The sequence below is a fragment of the Belonocnema kinseyi genome, chromosome 8 (genome assembly GCF_010883055.1).
Source record: "Belonocnema kinseyi isolate 2016_QV_RU_SX_M_011 chromosome 8, B_treatae_v1, whole genome shotgun sequence".
Lineage (NCBI taxonomy): Eukaryota > Metazoa > Arthropoda > Insecta > Hymenoptera > Cynipidae > Belonocnema > Belonocnema kinseyi.
This window is the reverse complement of record NC_046664.1, coordinates 78,034,284-78,048,301: the sequence shown is the minus strand read 5'-3', so window position 1 is coordinate 78,048,301 and position 14,018 is coordinate 78,034,284. Positions and strand designations below refer to the sequence as shown.

General features: G+C 26.0%; 1 protein-coding gene across 1 annotated transcript in view; it reads left to right on the top strand.

Annotated features, from left to right (window-relative positions):
• Positions 1–1,117: 1,117 nt before the first annotated feature.
• LOC117178250 (superoxide dismutase [Cu-Zn], chloroplastic-like) overlaps positions 1,118–14,018 on the top strand; it is a 64,243-nt gene continuing 51,342 nt past the window's right edge. Inside the window, exon 1 of the mRNA XM_033369591.1 lies at positions 1,118–1,426. The gene's annotated coding sequence lies outside the window, so the exon portion shown is untranslated. The remainder of the gene's footprint in view (positions 1,427–14,018) is intronic.

Below are 14,018 nucleotides of genomic sequence, written 5' to 3'. Positions count from 1 at the left end.
CATATACATACATATACATCCCCTCTTGTGTGTTTATTTAGGCCTGTATCATTGAATTTACAATAAAAAGCGCTTTAGTTAATTTTTAAAAACATTTTTTGAAACGAGATATGTCATGAGAATGTGTTTTCTATAGACGTAGGAGCTTTGAAAATAGCGAATTCACACTCACTAAATTACAGTTTTCGATGTTTTGACCTTTAATTTCAAAAGGTCAAATGAGTGCCCTCGGCACATTTTAATAATTTACCTTCTGTTCATTTAAAAAGAAATTTGTTTCTGAAAAAAATTAGTTTAAAGAAGTATTTTTCAAAGTTAAAAAATCTATAATAAAAAAATATTCATATACGATCAGTAGAAAAACAAAATTGACATCAAATTATATAAATTAAATTTATTCGCCTTTCGGACATTTAATCGAGCGGGAAGCACGAGATAGATCATGAGAATGCTTCATTTAAAGCCAAAGGAACTTTAACGAAAGAGGATTCACAATCAGCTTATTTTTTAAGAAATTTTTTGAAACGAGACACGTCATGAGAATGTATTTTTAAGAGACGAAGGAGCTTTAATAAAATAGAATTCACAATTACAAAGTTGCAGTTATTGATGCTTCGAACTATAATTTTAAAAGGTCAAACGAGCGCCCTCGGCACATTTTCATAATTTACTTTATGCTCATTTTAAAAGAAACTTTTTTCTGAAAAGAACATTTGTTAAAAGCAGTATCTTCAAATGTTAAAAAATTAATATTAAAAAAATGTTGAAACGGGCATTTAATCAAGTGGAAAGCATAAGGTACCCAATGAGAATTCTTTAGTTAAAGCTGAAGGAGCTTTTATTACCTTTATTACCTTTTATTACCTTTTATTAATTTTAAAATAATTTTAGCTATAAAGCAATACTGGAGGATTGAATATTAAATATAATATTTTTAAAAAATCACTGAACTTAAGGAGAATTCTTCACCTTCTAATATGAAAAAGTGAATGTGTTGATCCATATTTGTACACTGCACAGCCTTGATATATACTTGATCCACTGTCAACGTCGTTTAAGAAGGTGGGGTAAAGAAGCCACGTACATAGTATATGTATTCGCGACAAAGCTGTGATCGCTTTAGTAATAATTGTTACCTAGTCACCGTTTTCATTTCCGTTTCACTGCAAGTAGTGCACGCAATTCTTAAACTTCATACAAATTTGTATTAATTACGATAAAAAGATATTTCTTCTTTATCTGTGCCAGTTTGAATTCTTAGCTATTTTTCAATATTTTTTATCTTCGGTTTTTATTCTTTGTGAACTCGTGAATTGGCTTTTCACGGTTTGTTGAATACCGGTATATAGTCAGCAATCAATGTCAGTTCCGTAATTGTAAAGTGAAGTGCAATCTGGAAAAAACCTTGAATCAATTTCAATTAGACGTAAGTAATTTAAATTGTCGCCCCCCCCCCCCCCCTCATTTTTAGTTTAAACGAAATTTCAAAATAATTCAATGGATTTTAAAATATTTTTCAGTTTTTTCATAAATTTTCAGTTCTCAGTAATCTTAAAGCATTTTTTGAATAATAAGGGATTTTTAACTATTTTAAAAGAACTACAAAATATTTTAGGAAATTACAAAATTTTTACGGAATTGAATGAAATGTCTAAGTCTCCTCAAAGATTTCCTGAAATCTCAAGGTATTTAAAAAAATTTCAAGGGACTACGAAAGTTTTAAGAAATTGTAAAAAAATTTTAAGAATAATGAGATTTATTTAACATTTAAAATAATTATTTTGAAAAGATTTCAAGTTTAAAAAAACTTCCTATTACAATTCTAGAGGATATATCAATTTTTCAAGGGTTTTTACAATATTCTGAGGGTCTTTAAGGATTTTTAGAGATTTCATGAAACTAAGAAAAAATTTTGCTAAATGCAAAGGATTTTAAAAAAATTCAAGGGATTTTGGGAGATTTTAAGAGATTTTAAAATACTTCAAAAGAAATCACGGAATTTTATAGGATTTCAAAAGATTTTAAGGGATATCGAAGTCTTTTCTTTTTTTTCTATTCGCTTAAGGATTTCGAGAGATTTAAAAAGATTCTAAAATACTTTAAAAGAAGTCACGGGATTTCATTTGATTTTAAATGATTTTAAGGGATATCAAAGTCTTTTCTTTTTTCCCTTGATGATTTTAAGAGATTTTAAAATACTTCAAAATAAGTCGCGGGATTTCATAGGATTTCAAAGGATTTTGAGGGATATCGAAGTTCTTTCTTTTCTTCTCTATTCCCTTGAGGATTTTGAGAGATTTGAGGAGAGTTTAAAATATTTTAAAAGAAGTCACGGGATTTGATAGGATTTTCAAGGGTTTTAAGGGATTTTAAGGTATATCAAAGTCTTTTCTTTTCTTTTACCCTTCAGGATTTTGAGAGATTTTGAAGGATTTTAAAATACTTCAAAAGAAGTCATGGGATTTTACTGGATTTTAAAAGATTTTAAGGGAGTTTAAGAGATTTTAAGGTATATCGAAGTCCCCTTGAGGATTTTGAGAGATTTTAAAATATTTTGAAAGATGTGATGGGATTTCATAGGATTTTAGATGATTTCAAGGGATATCAAAGTCTTTTCTTTTTTTCCGTTGATAATATCGAGATTAAGAGATTTTAAAAAACTCTAAAAAAAGTCACGGAATGTCATAGGATTTCAAAGGATTTTAAGGTATATCGAAGTTTTTTCTTTTCTTTCCCCCTTGAGGATTTTGAGAGATTTTAAGATATTTTAAAATACTTTAAATGAAGTCACAAAATTTTATAGGATTGTAAAGGATTTTAAGGGATATCGAAGTCTTTCATTTTATTTTCCCTTGAGGATTTAAAAATATTTCGAGAGATTTTAAAATACTTTAAAAGAAGTCACGGGATTTCGTAGGATTTTAAGGGATATCAAAGTCTTTTTTTCTATTCCCTTCATGATTTTGAGATATTTTAAGAGATTAAAAAAAAACTTTAAAAGAAGTCACAGGATTTCATAGGATTTTAAAGGACTTTAAGGTATATCAAAGTCTTTTCTTTGTTTTCCCCCTTGAGGATTTTAAGAAATTTTAAGAGATTTAAAAATATTTTAAAAGAAGTCATGGGATTTCATAGGATTTTAGCGGATTTTAAGGGATATCAAAGTCTTTTCTTTTTCTTCCACTGATGATGTCGAGATATTTTAAGAGATTTTAAAACACTTTCAAAGAAGTCACGGTATTTCATAGGTTTTCAGAGGATTTTAAGGGAGTTTAAGGTATATCGAAGTATTTTATTTTCTTTCCCCCCTTGAAGATTTTGAGAGATTTTAAGATATTTTAAAATACTTTAAAAGAAGTCACGAGATTTGATAGGATTTTAAAGGATTTTGAGGGATATCGAAGTATTTTATTTTCCCTTGAGGATTTTAAAAGATTTCGAGGTATTTTAAAATACTTTAAAAGATTTCAAGGTATTTTAAAATACTTTAAAAGAAGTCACGGGATTTCATAGGATTTTAAGGGATATCGAAGTCTTTCCTTGTCTTTTCTATTCCCTTGATGATATTGAGATATTTTAAGAGATTTAAAAAAAATCTTTAAAACAAGTCACAGAATTTCATAGTATTTTAAAGGACTTTAAGGTATATCGAGGTCTTTTCTTTTCTTTCCCATTTGAGGATTTTGAGAGATTTTAAGAGATTTAAAAATATTTTGAAAGTAGTCATGGGATTTCATAGGATTTTAGAGGATTTTAAGGGATATCAAAGTCTTTTCTTTTTCTTTTTTTAAGAATATTTATATTTTTAAAAATAAAAACTCTTCAATTCGAAAGGTTTAAAATAAAAAAGGCTACAATTTTGAAGACAATAATTAATAATTCTTTGAGCTTAAAAATATAGATTTACAAAAAAAAAATTCAATTTCCAAGGTTCATATTTTAAAGGTACATAATTTTGAAATTTTGTGCAATAGTTTAATCTTGAAGATTTACGCTTTCAAATTCTTCCGTTTTTACGATATAAAATTTTAAATTCTCTAATTTTCAAGATTTTCAATTTAAGATTTTTCAATTTTGAAGTTGAACAAATTACAATTCTTAAATTTGAAGGATTTTGAAGATTGAAATTCAAGATTTTTAAATTTCAAACCTTCTGAATTAGAGAAATTTCAAACGTAATTCATCAAAATTACAGAACTTTTATCATGAAAATTAGAAATTGCACAATTTTTATATACGTTAATTTAAACATTTTAAACTCTTTAATTTTCAAGATATGCATTTTAAAGGTATGTAAGATTGAACATTTTCTTTTAGGACTGTTTAATTTTAAAGTTTCACAATTAAAAAATTATTGAATTTTAGCGATCCAATATCAAAAAATCTTCAATTTTTAATATTTATATTTTAAGGGTATGTAATTTTGCAGATTGTCTTTTAGAATACTTTCATTTTAACGATCTATAATTAAAAATTATTCAATTATTAATCTCCACAATGTAACATGTTTTAAGTTTTTAAAGTTAACATTAAAATTTCCACAATTTTGATCAGCTAAAATTAAAACATATTGAATTTCAAAAATATAAAATAAAAAATTATTTAATTTTCAATATTTCTATTTTAAAGGTTTATAATTATCTTAAAATCGTTTAATTCTAAAGATTTATAATCGAACATTCTTCAACTTTGACGATTTTGAATTTTGAATTCTTAAGTTTTTATAATTTCCAATTAAAGATTCATCAATTAAAAAACTATTTCAATTTAGATTTTTTAATTTGGATGATTTTGAGGATTAAAAGTCAAGATTTTTAAATTGCAAATCTAAGGAATTTCAAATTTAATTCCTCAAAATTACTGATATTTTCATCATGAAAATTAAAAATTGTACGATTTTTAATATATGTACGTTAAAGAAATTAAAATCTCTTCAATTTTTAAGATTTATATTTTATTGATATGTGATTTCCAACATTTTCTTTTAGAATACTTTGATTAAAAAAATTTACTATTTTTAATTATTCAATTATAATGATACACAATGTAACAGTCTTCAATTTTTAAAAGTTAAAATTCAAATTTCCACAATTTTCATGGTATAAAATTGACAATTTTAGAATTTCGAAAATATAGAATGGAAAATTATTTAACTATCAAGATTTATAATTTAAAATTTTTTAATCGTTTAGTTTTTGATGGTTTGCGATTGAAAATTCTTCAAGTTTGACGATTTGTAATTTTTTTAATTTTTAGTTTAAATGTCTACAATTTTGATGCGAGAAAGATTATAATAGTTGAATTATTTCAATGTAGAATTTACAAAATTTACAATTAAAGATTTATTAATTTGGAAATATTTATTTTCGAGATTTACGATGAAAAATTCTTTAATTTTTAATAATTGCAATTCAAGACTCTTTATTAGTTACAATTAAAGACTCTTTAATATTTAATATTATTTTTAATTATAAAAAAAATTGGGGGAAGTCCCAATTAATTTATTAGCCCAAAAACTTCAAACATCCGAAGATAAATATTAATTATTTAGAGTCATTTGATGATTGTTATGAGCACATTAAATAATTTACCATAATTGACATTTTAAGGTTTACTGCACATAGTTGCGTAGAAATAAGAAATGGATTATTTTTCAAGGACATTGTACAATATTCAAAGTGGAAAACTAATCTAATCGGTCTTAAAACTCCCGACCAGTGATGCGTTAAAGGAGATATGAAGAGATATGCGATACTAAAATAGCGCAAATAAACAAATACATGTTTACAGAAAGCATAAACAAATAGAAAAAATAAAGTAAAAAATATTTAAATTAAAAAATAAACAATAAAATAATAAATTATTTATAAAAAAATACGAAATGAGTATATCTTCCTTATATCTTATATATTACAATATATTATATATGACATTAGAATGTGTTCGTTAAAGCCGAAGTAGCTTTCACGAAAGAAAATTCACAATCACCAAATTTAAGTTATCGATTCTTTGATCTTTAATTTTTAAAGATCAAACGAGCGCCCTCGAAAGATTTTCAGAATTTACCTTGTCTTAAATTTAAAAGAATTTTATTGTTGAACAAAAATTTTTTTAAAGAATTATTTTCATAACTCATAAAATCCCTATTAAAAAATATTGGTATAAGACCAGTAGACAAACGACATTTACATCAAATTATATAATATATATAAGTTCGCGTTTACGACATTTAATCAAGTGGAAAACACGAGATACTTTATTGCAATGTGTTCGTTAAAGCCGAAAGAGCCTTAACGAAAGAGAATTCATAATCACTAAATTAGAGTTATCAGTGGTTTGACCTTAAATTTTAAAAGGTCGTAAGGGGCGCATTAGGCACATTTTTTAATTTTGAAAGAAATTTGGCTATAAAGAAATCCTAAAGGATTGAATATTAAATAAGATATTAAATTGAATATCATTGAACATAAAGAGAATTCTTCACCTTCTAATATCAAAAAGTGGTAATTTATGGAAAGTTACAGTATATAATTGATAGAATTACCGTAAATTACCAAAAATTCCCGGGAATTTACTGAAATTTTCAATTTTAATTTTAGGTAATGCACCTTGAGTTACCATAAATTCCCTGTAATATTACCAAAATCGCCAACAAATTTCGTAAACTTCCAGAAATTAATAAAAATGTTAGAAAATGAATTTTGGGTAATTTATGGTAAGTTACCATATTTAGCCGCAAAAATTAACATAAATGACGAGAAATTGCTATAAATTTCCGGGTATTTCTAGAAATTTTTAAATTGTATTTTGGGCAATGTAGTGTTAGTTATTATAAATCGCATGTAATATCACCAAAAAATGTCATTAATTTTCCGAAATTTATAAAAAAAATTTTAATTAAATGTTGAACAATTTATGGTAATTTTCCATATTTACCAGTAAAATTACCATAAATGACCGAACATTTTTAGAAATTGTGTAATCATACTTTAGGAAATTTATTTTAAGTTGCCTCAAGAATGTTTAAAATTCAATTTTTTGTAATTTCTCGTAATTCATCATATTGACCTATTAAATTACCATAAATGATTGAAAATTTCCATAAATTTCCGAAAATCTAATACATGCTGAAATTATGACTGTATTTCGAGAAATGTCTTAAATCATCGCCTACAGCTCGTACTGAAAATTTACACTCGTCAAAAAAGTCCCTCTTCTCTCCCTAGATGCATAATATACTGTTAGTTCATTCATTTTAAAGTCACTGATAACATTATTTTTTATTAATTATTATTATTATTATTTCGTCATTTTATTTGTTGAATATTCATCATTTTTATTAAAAAATCATGCGTGGTTGAAAATTAATTTTTTTACTGATACTCGTAATTTAACTATTTCATTATTGGTTGATAATTTTTATTTTATATTGTTAACCTCAATTGTTTAATAATATTTTTTTTAAGTTCAACTTTTATGATGCAAATTTGTCCCTTCTTATTAAAACCTCAACTATCTATTTTTTTCAAAGTTTGTGTTTTTTATTTTAAAGTTATGCTTTAGCAGAAATTAAATCCTTTTTTGATAAAAATGCAACTGTTTGGTTAGAAAATAAGCTATCATACTATTTTCTTGAAAATCTAACTATTTCGTAGAAAATTTACTTTTTTGTATAAAATTTATATTTTGGTGTTGAAAAATGAAGGGAAATATTTTCTGAGTGAAAGTTCCACTTATAAAGAGAAATTTGTTTTTTTATTACAAATTCATCTGTTTCAGTGCAAAATTGATCTTTTTTGGATAAAAATGCAACTGTTTGGTAGAGAATTTAACTATATTGTAAAAAACTCATCCTTTTTGGTTGAAAAAATTCGTCTTTTTGGATTGAAAATAAAATTTTTTTCGTAGAAACTTATTTTTATTTACAAAAATTCAATTTTTGATGTTACTGAGTTAACTGGAATCTTTTTGGATGAAAACTCAACTTTTTTGTGATAAAAAATTATTTTGCTTTAAGATAAAATTCATATTTTTTTATAAAAATGCAACTATTTGCTAGAGAATTCAACAATTTTGTTAAAAAGTCATTCTTTTTGGTTAAAAATTCGTCTTTTTGGATTAAAAATTTAATTCCTCTGGTAGAAAATTATTTCTTGTTAAAAAATTTATAGTTTGATCGTGAAAACTCGACTAAAATCTTTTTCAACAGAAAATTTAACAATTTCTTTTTAATTTATCTTTTTGATGTAAAACTTCATCTGTTATAGAAAAAATTTCATTTCTTGTATGAAAATGCAACTTTCTGGTTAAAAATCGTTCTTCTTTGCTTGATAATTCAACTAATTTGTTTAAAACATTTGGTTCAATTGCTCTGTTAAGAAATCACTTTTTTTGTTTAACATTTATATTTTAAATTGAAAAGTTATCACGTTGGTTAAAAGTTTGATTATGTTGTTATAAATTAATCTTTTTTAATTGATCATTCAACTACTTGGGTCAAACTTAAGCTACATTGTGAAATTTTTTTATAGAAGGCTTATGCCTGGTTGAGATTGAACTGTTTAGTGGAAAATATTTCTTTCTTTTGTTTAGAATTCATTTTTTAACGTAAAATGGAACTTTTCCATTTTTTAAGTTTAATATTTTTAGTTAAAAATTTGAGTTTTTTTCGTAAAATTTCGTGTAAAATTAATTTTTTGTTGAAATCATATTTTTTGTTTAAAAATTGCATTTTCGTAAAGAATATTTTTCTTTTGGTTTGAATTTTCAATTATTTAGATACATTTTTATTTATTTTTTCAGTGAAAAATCTTTCTTGGAATTTCGTCTTTTTGTTTTCCAATTCTTTAATTTTGTTGCATAAATTTTATTCTTTTTTTATTAAAATATAAACTATGGCACTCTTTTGTTGACAATTTGTCCGTTCAGGTTGAATATTCAACAATTATGTTAAAATTTAATTATTTTGTTGAAAATTCCAGTATTTTGTTAAAAAGTCATCTTTTAAAGTAGAAAACACTTTTTTTGTTTCAAATAAATTAATACATTTCAAAATTTTAAAGCATATGTAACACTGTTACTCCTGAATATGTCTGAGCTAGAACATAATGTATATTCAATCGCTGATTTAACTTGAACAATAAAAATATTCTTAAAAATCATAAATTCGCAAATTCTTTTAAATTGTCCTAAATTCTGTCATATTCTCGGTTATACAGGATAGACACGCTGGGGCTTACATACATAGCGCACTTGATTGCTACCCGAATTGCACAACAGCAGGGAATAAGCCATTGTACAGGGGCATTTTCATATTTCGCGCCTTAAAAGTTGCATTCGGATCGGCTATTCGGTCAAATCTTTGGATTAATTTTATCATAATTTCCATGGTTGCGTTCGAAACTTCAAATGTATACAAGTGTCAAAAAATATAGACTATGTTATGTAGAAATTACAAATAATAAAAGTGTTTCATTAATAATGAAGTGAGACTTGTGGACTGAGAAGTTAACGTCAATTTTCTTCTATGTCAATAACATTATGGAATGACTGCTGAGTGTCAAATACTATAAATTGGTAATAATATTGTGCGTTTTTAGTGGGCGAAGAATTAATTGTGTGTAAGGCTTATTTGCGGCATAAAAAGGTATGTTATGAATATACAGGATTTGTTTTGAATAAAGTGAATAAAATATTACATGCAAAAATTTGTAGTTGACATTACATACAATTACTTACAGTGATTTCGATAAAAAGGTGAATCACACCATAACCTCGAAATAATGACAGATCGGCCCGGTATTTTTATTATACTTTCGATTAATTATTCTTTACCAAAGAAATGTCTAGTGGTTTTGCATGTTTCTTACTGACAATGTCGGATGTAACAATTTAAACAATAATTACCTAATAATAATTTAACAATCATTGCTTATTAATAACTTTAATAAGTAACCCATTATTTCTGAAATTAATAACTGATTTTCATTGTTTTTTTTCACAGATCGATCATAGATAAATTCACATCAGGAAATGCAGATGGATTTGGTACTTGCCTGAATTTTAATCAATAAAATAGTTGGTGTTTTTTTTTTGTATTTTAGAAAATGTTTTCTCTGGACCTCATCCTAAAATTTTGTTTGATCAAGCATTAAAATAAATTAGAGACTTGTTGGTTATAATATTGTATCAGAAATGCCGCAAATAAGCCTTAAACACAATTCACTCTTCGCCCACTAAAAGCGCACAATATTATTACCAATTTATAGTATTTGTCACTCAGCAGCCATTCCATAATGTTATTGGCACAGAAGAAAATTGAAATTTACTTCTCAGTCCACAAGTCTCACTTCATTATTAATGAAACACTTTTATTATATGTAATTACTACATAACATAACCTATATTTTTTGACACTTGTATCCATTTGAAGTTTCGAACGCAACCATGAAAACTATGATAAACTTGAACCGACGATGCACGGACTTGATCGAATGGCCGATCCGAATGCAACTTTTAAGGCGCGAAATATGAAAATGCCCCTGTACAATGGCTTATGCCCTGCTGTTATGCAATTCGGGTAGCAATCAAATGCGCCATGTATGTAAGCCCCAGCGTGTCCACCCTGTATAACTCGAACTTAAATTGTCGGGAATTTAAGAACTCTAGCGCTGGCTTAGTGGTAACAAGTCTGCTTGCAACTCCGCGGCTATGGGTTTCGAATCTGTTGGCTAAAAATTTTTTCCACATTATAAAAAAAATAGAATTATTACTATTATTCATTTGAATTAATTTTTAATAAATTAATAATCAATAATTTCTTATTATTATTAATTATTATTCATTATGTTAATGAATATATATTATAAATTATTGATAATTATTAATGGATCCATTTTTTTTTCTTTTATTTTTTTTTATTTCCGTTGTTGCTCTTGGGAGCACATGGGTGTTTCTTAAGCGTCGAAATCATGGAGAGTAACGAAAATTCTGTTAATTTTAATGGACAAACGTAAAAAACAAAATTTCTAGCCAAAAGATTCGAACCCCACAGAGGCGGAGTCGAAAGCAGCCATTCGCCGTTCGTTTCCAAATTAACCCATTTGTTTTCAATTTTTGCAATAAAACTAGACAATCTAACTTTTTTCACTAACTTAGAGTCTACTCTTCTTGATTATGGCGCTTAAGGTTTATTCAGGAATCAATTTTTTTTAGGTTGTGTTGTGTATTTGTTTATAATTTTTTAAAAATAAGGCTAGCAAAATTTTTCGAAATGGACAGTTTCTTACGTAAATCTGAATATTCCTAAATTATTACAGTACTGATGTACGATTTTTTTTCAATCAATGAGCAACGACAAAACTGAAACGCAATTGTGGACATAATGTCACTCTGAATTTGAACTGCCAGTCAAAGCTTTGCAAATGTAATTTCCGGTTTTCTTTATACGCAGGATCCCATGCATGCAAAAGAACGCTTGATTCGTTTCTGTAATTATCCCCACTTATGAATCCACTCCAATGCCACACAATTTTGTTAGTGTAATTTTCAATACTCAATACTCAATTTAGGTTGGTAAATATATTTTAAATCTTTTTAAGTTATTCATACCGTCTACGCGGAAAGCATTAGTCGCTTAAAAATTCGTCTCGACTTTTGTTACGAGAAAAAGCCGAAAAAAGTTTTGAAACCTTGTTGAAAAATGTGGTCAATAATTGTATGGACACGTTGGTGTCCATAAATTATATTATTGAAACTATTGGCTGTATTATAACAATTGGTAAAGATCTTGACTTTAGTACCTCATAACAAGTTCGCAAATATAAGTGTCTTGGAAAATATTTTTGAGGTTAGGTCGTACATAAAAAGCCGTCGTTTGACAGCTAGGAATCTTTCTTTGGGTCCTCTTTGGAGTTTAGATTGAAGAAAAAATATCTGACGAATCATCCTCTAAGTTTTGATTGTAAGCGTTAGGAAATTTCTTAGTAAATAAACAACAAGAAAACGAAAAAAACCTTAAGTGTTTCTTTAGTATAAATCGACGTAACTAGCAATACATTTTACACTTCACAACAGAAGTTACTGAATAAAAGATTAAAATTTGGATCAGAGCGGCAGAAAATGATTTGGCAAAGGATTTTTTAATCCATTTTATTATAAAACTTTAGGAATACTTTTTGTCAGCCCCATACCACTCTTCTAGAGGCCTGTAGAGTTCTGAGACGGTTATATTACTTTGAGAACGGTAACGAGAATGAAAATGTCACCGAGAATATAACCGAGAAATAAATTCTCGGAGAATTATTGAGAATCTCAGAATTTATTTTAATTAATAGAAAATTGCTTTTTTTCGTTAACTTTTCGGTTGAAAATTCAACTCCTTTTTTGAATTTTTGTCTTTTTTATTTTAAAGTTTACCTGCTTTAGCAGAAATTAAATCTTTTATTGATAAAAATGCAAAAGTTTGGTTAGAAATTAAGCTATTACACTATTTTCTTGAAAACTTAACTATTTCGTAAAAAATTTACTTTTTGATGAAAATTTATGTTTTGGTTTTGAAAAATGAACTGAAATAATTTCTGGATGAAAGTTCCACTTATAAAAAAAAAATTGTTTTTTATTACAAATTTATCTGTTTGAGTACAAAATTGATCTTTTTGGATAAAAATGCAACTATTTGGCAGGGAATTGATCTATTTTGTTAAAAGTTCATCCTTTTGGTTGAAAAAATTCGTCTTTTTGGATTGAAAATTCAATTTTTTTCGTAGAAACTTATTTTTTTTGTTAAAAAAGTTCAGTTTTTGATGTTACTGAGTTAACTGGAATCTTTTTTGGATGAAAACTCACCTTTTTTGTGGTTAAAAATTCTTCTGCTTTAAGATAAATTTCATATTTTTTTAAAAATGCAACTATTTGCTAGAGGATTCAACTATTTTGTTTATAAGTCATCCTTTTTGGTTAAAAATTCGTCTTCGTGGCTTGAAAATTGATTTTTTTTGGTTAAAAATCTTTCTTCTTTATTAATTAACTAATATAATAATAAATAAATAAATCAATTTAATAATTAAACTATTAGTTCAACTAATTTGTTTAAAACATTTGATTGAATCGCCTTGTTAAGAAATAACATTTTTTTTAAAGATTTATATTTTAAGTTGAAAAGTTATCTCGTTGGTTAAGAGTTTAATTATCTTCTTATAAATTAATCTTTTTTGATTGAAAATTCAACTACTTGGGTCAAAGTTAAAGTACATTATGAAATTATTTTATTGAAGGCGTATGCCCGGTTAAAATTTTAACAGTTTAGTAGAAAATACTTCTTTGTTTTTGGTTTAGAATTAATTTTTTAACAGAAAATGGAACTTTTCTACTTTTTAACATTGACATTTTTTAGTTAAAAATTCGCATTTTTTTGTGAAAAAATTATTTGTTGGTTTAAAATTTCCTTTTTCTTGCGTCAAAATGCATTAGTTTCGTGGAAATTAATTTTGTTTAAACAGTTATATTTGTTGTTTGAAAATTGAATTTTTGTAGAGAAAGTTTGTCTTCTGGTTCGTAGGATCAATAATTTAGATAAACTTCTATTTAATTTTTTGAGTGAAAAATCTTTATTTGTCGGAAATTCGTATTTTTGGCTTTGAAATTCTTTTAATTTGTTGTATAAATTTAATTTAATTTTGTCGATTAAAATATAAACTATGAAACTTTTTCGTTGACAATTTGTTTTTTTAGGTAGAATATACAACTATTATATTAGAAATTAAATTATTTTATTGAAAATTCCAGTTTTTAAATTTTTGAAATATTTTCGACACTGTAAACTTCCCGAAATAACAAAATGCTGAAACCTGAAAATCCCTAATTAAAAAATTCTAGAATAATGAAATTCTGGACAGTTTATATTATTATCGAATTTTAAAATTCCCGAATAATAAAACTCCAGGCCGAATGCTGTCTAATGATAAAATATACAAACTAAAAAATTCCCGAATTGCAGAAATTGAGAAAACAGTTATGTG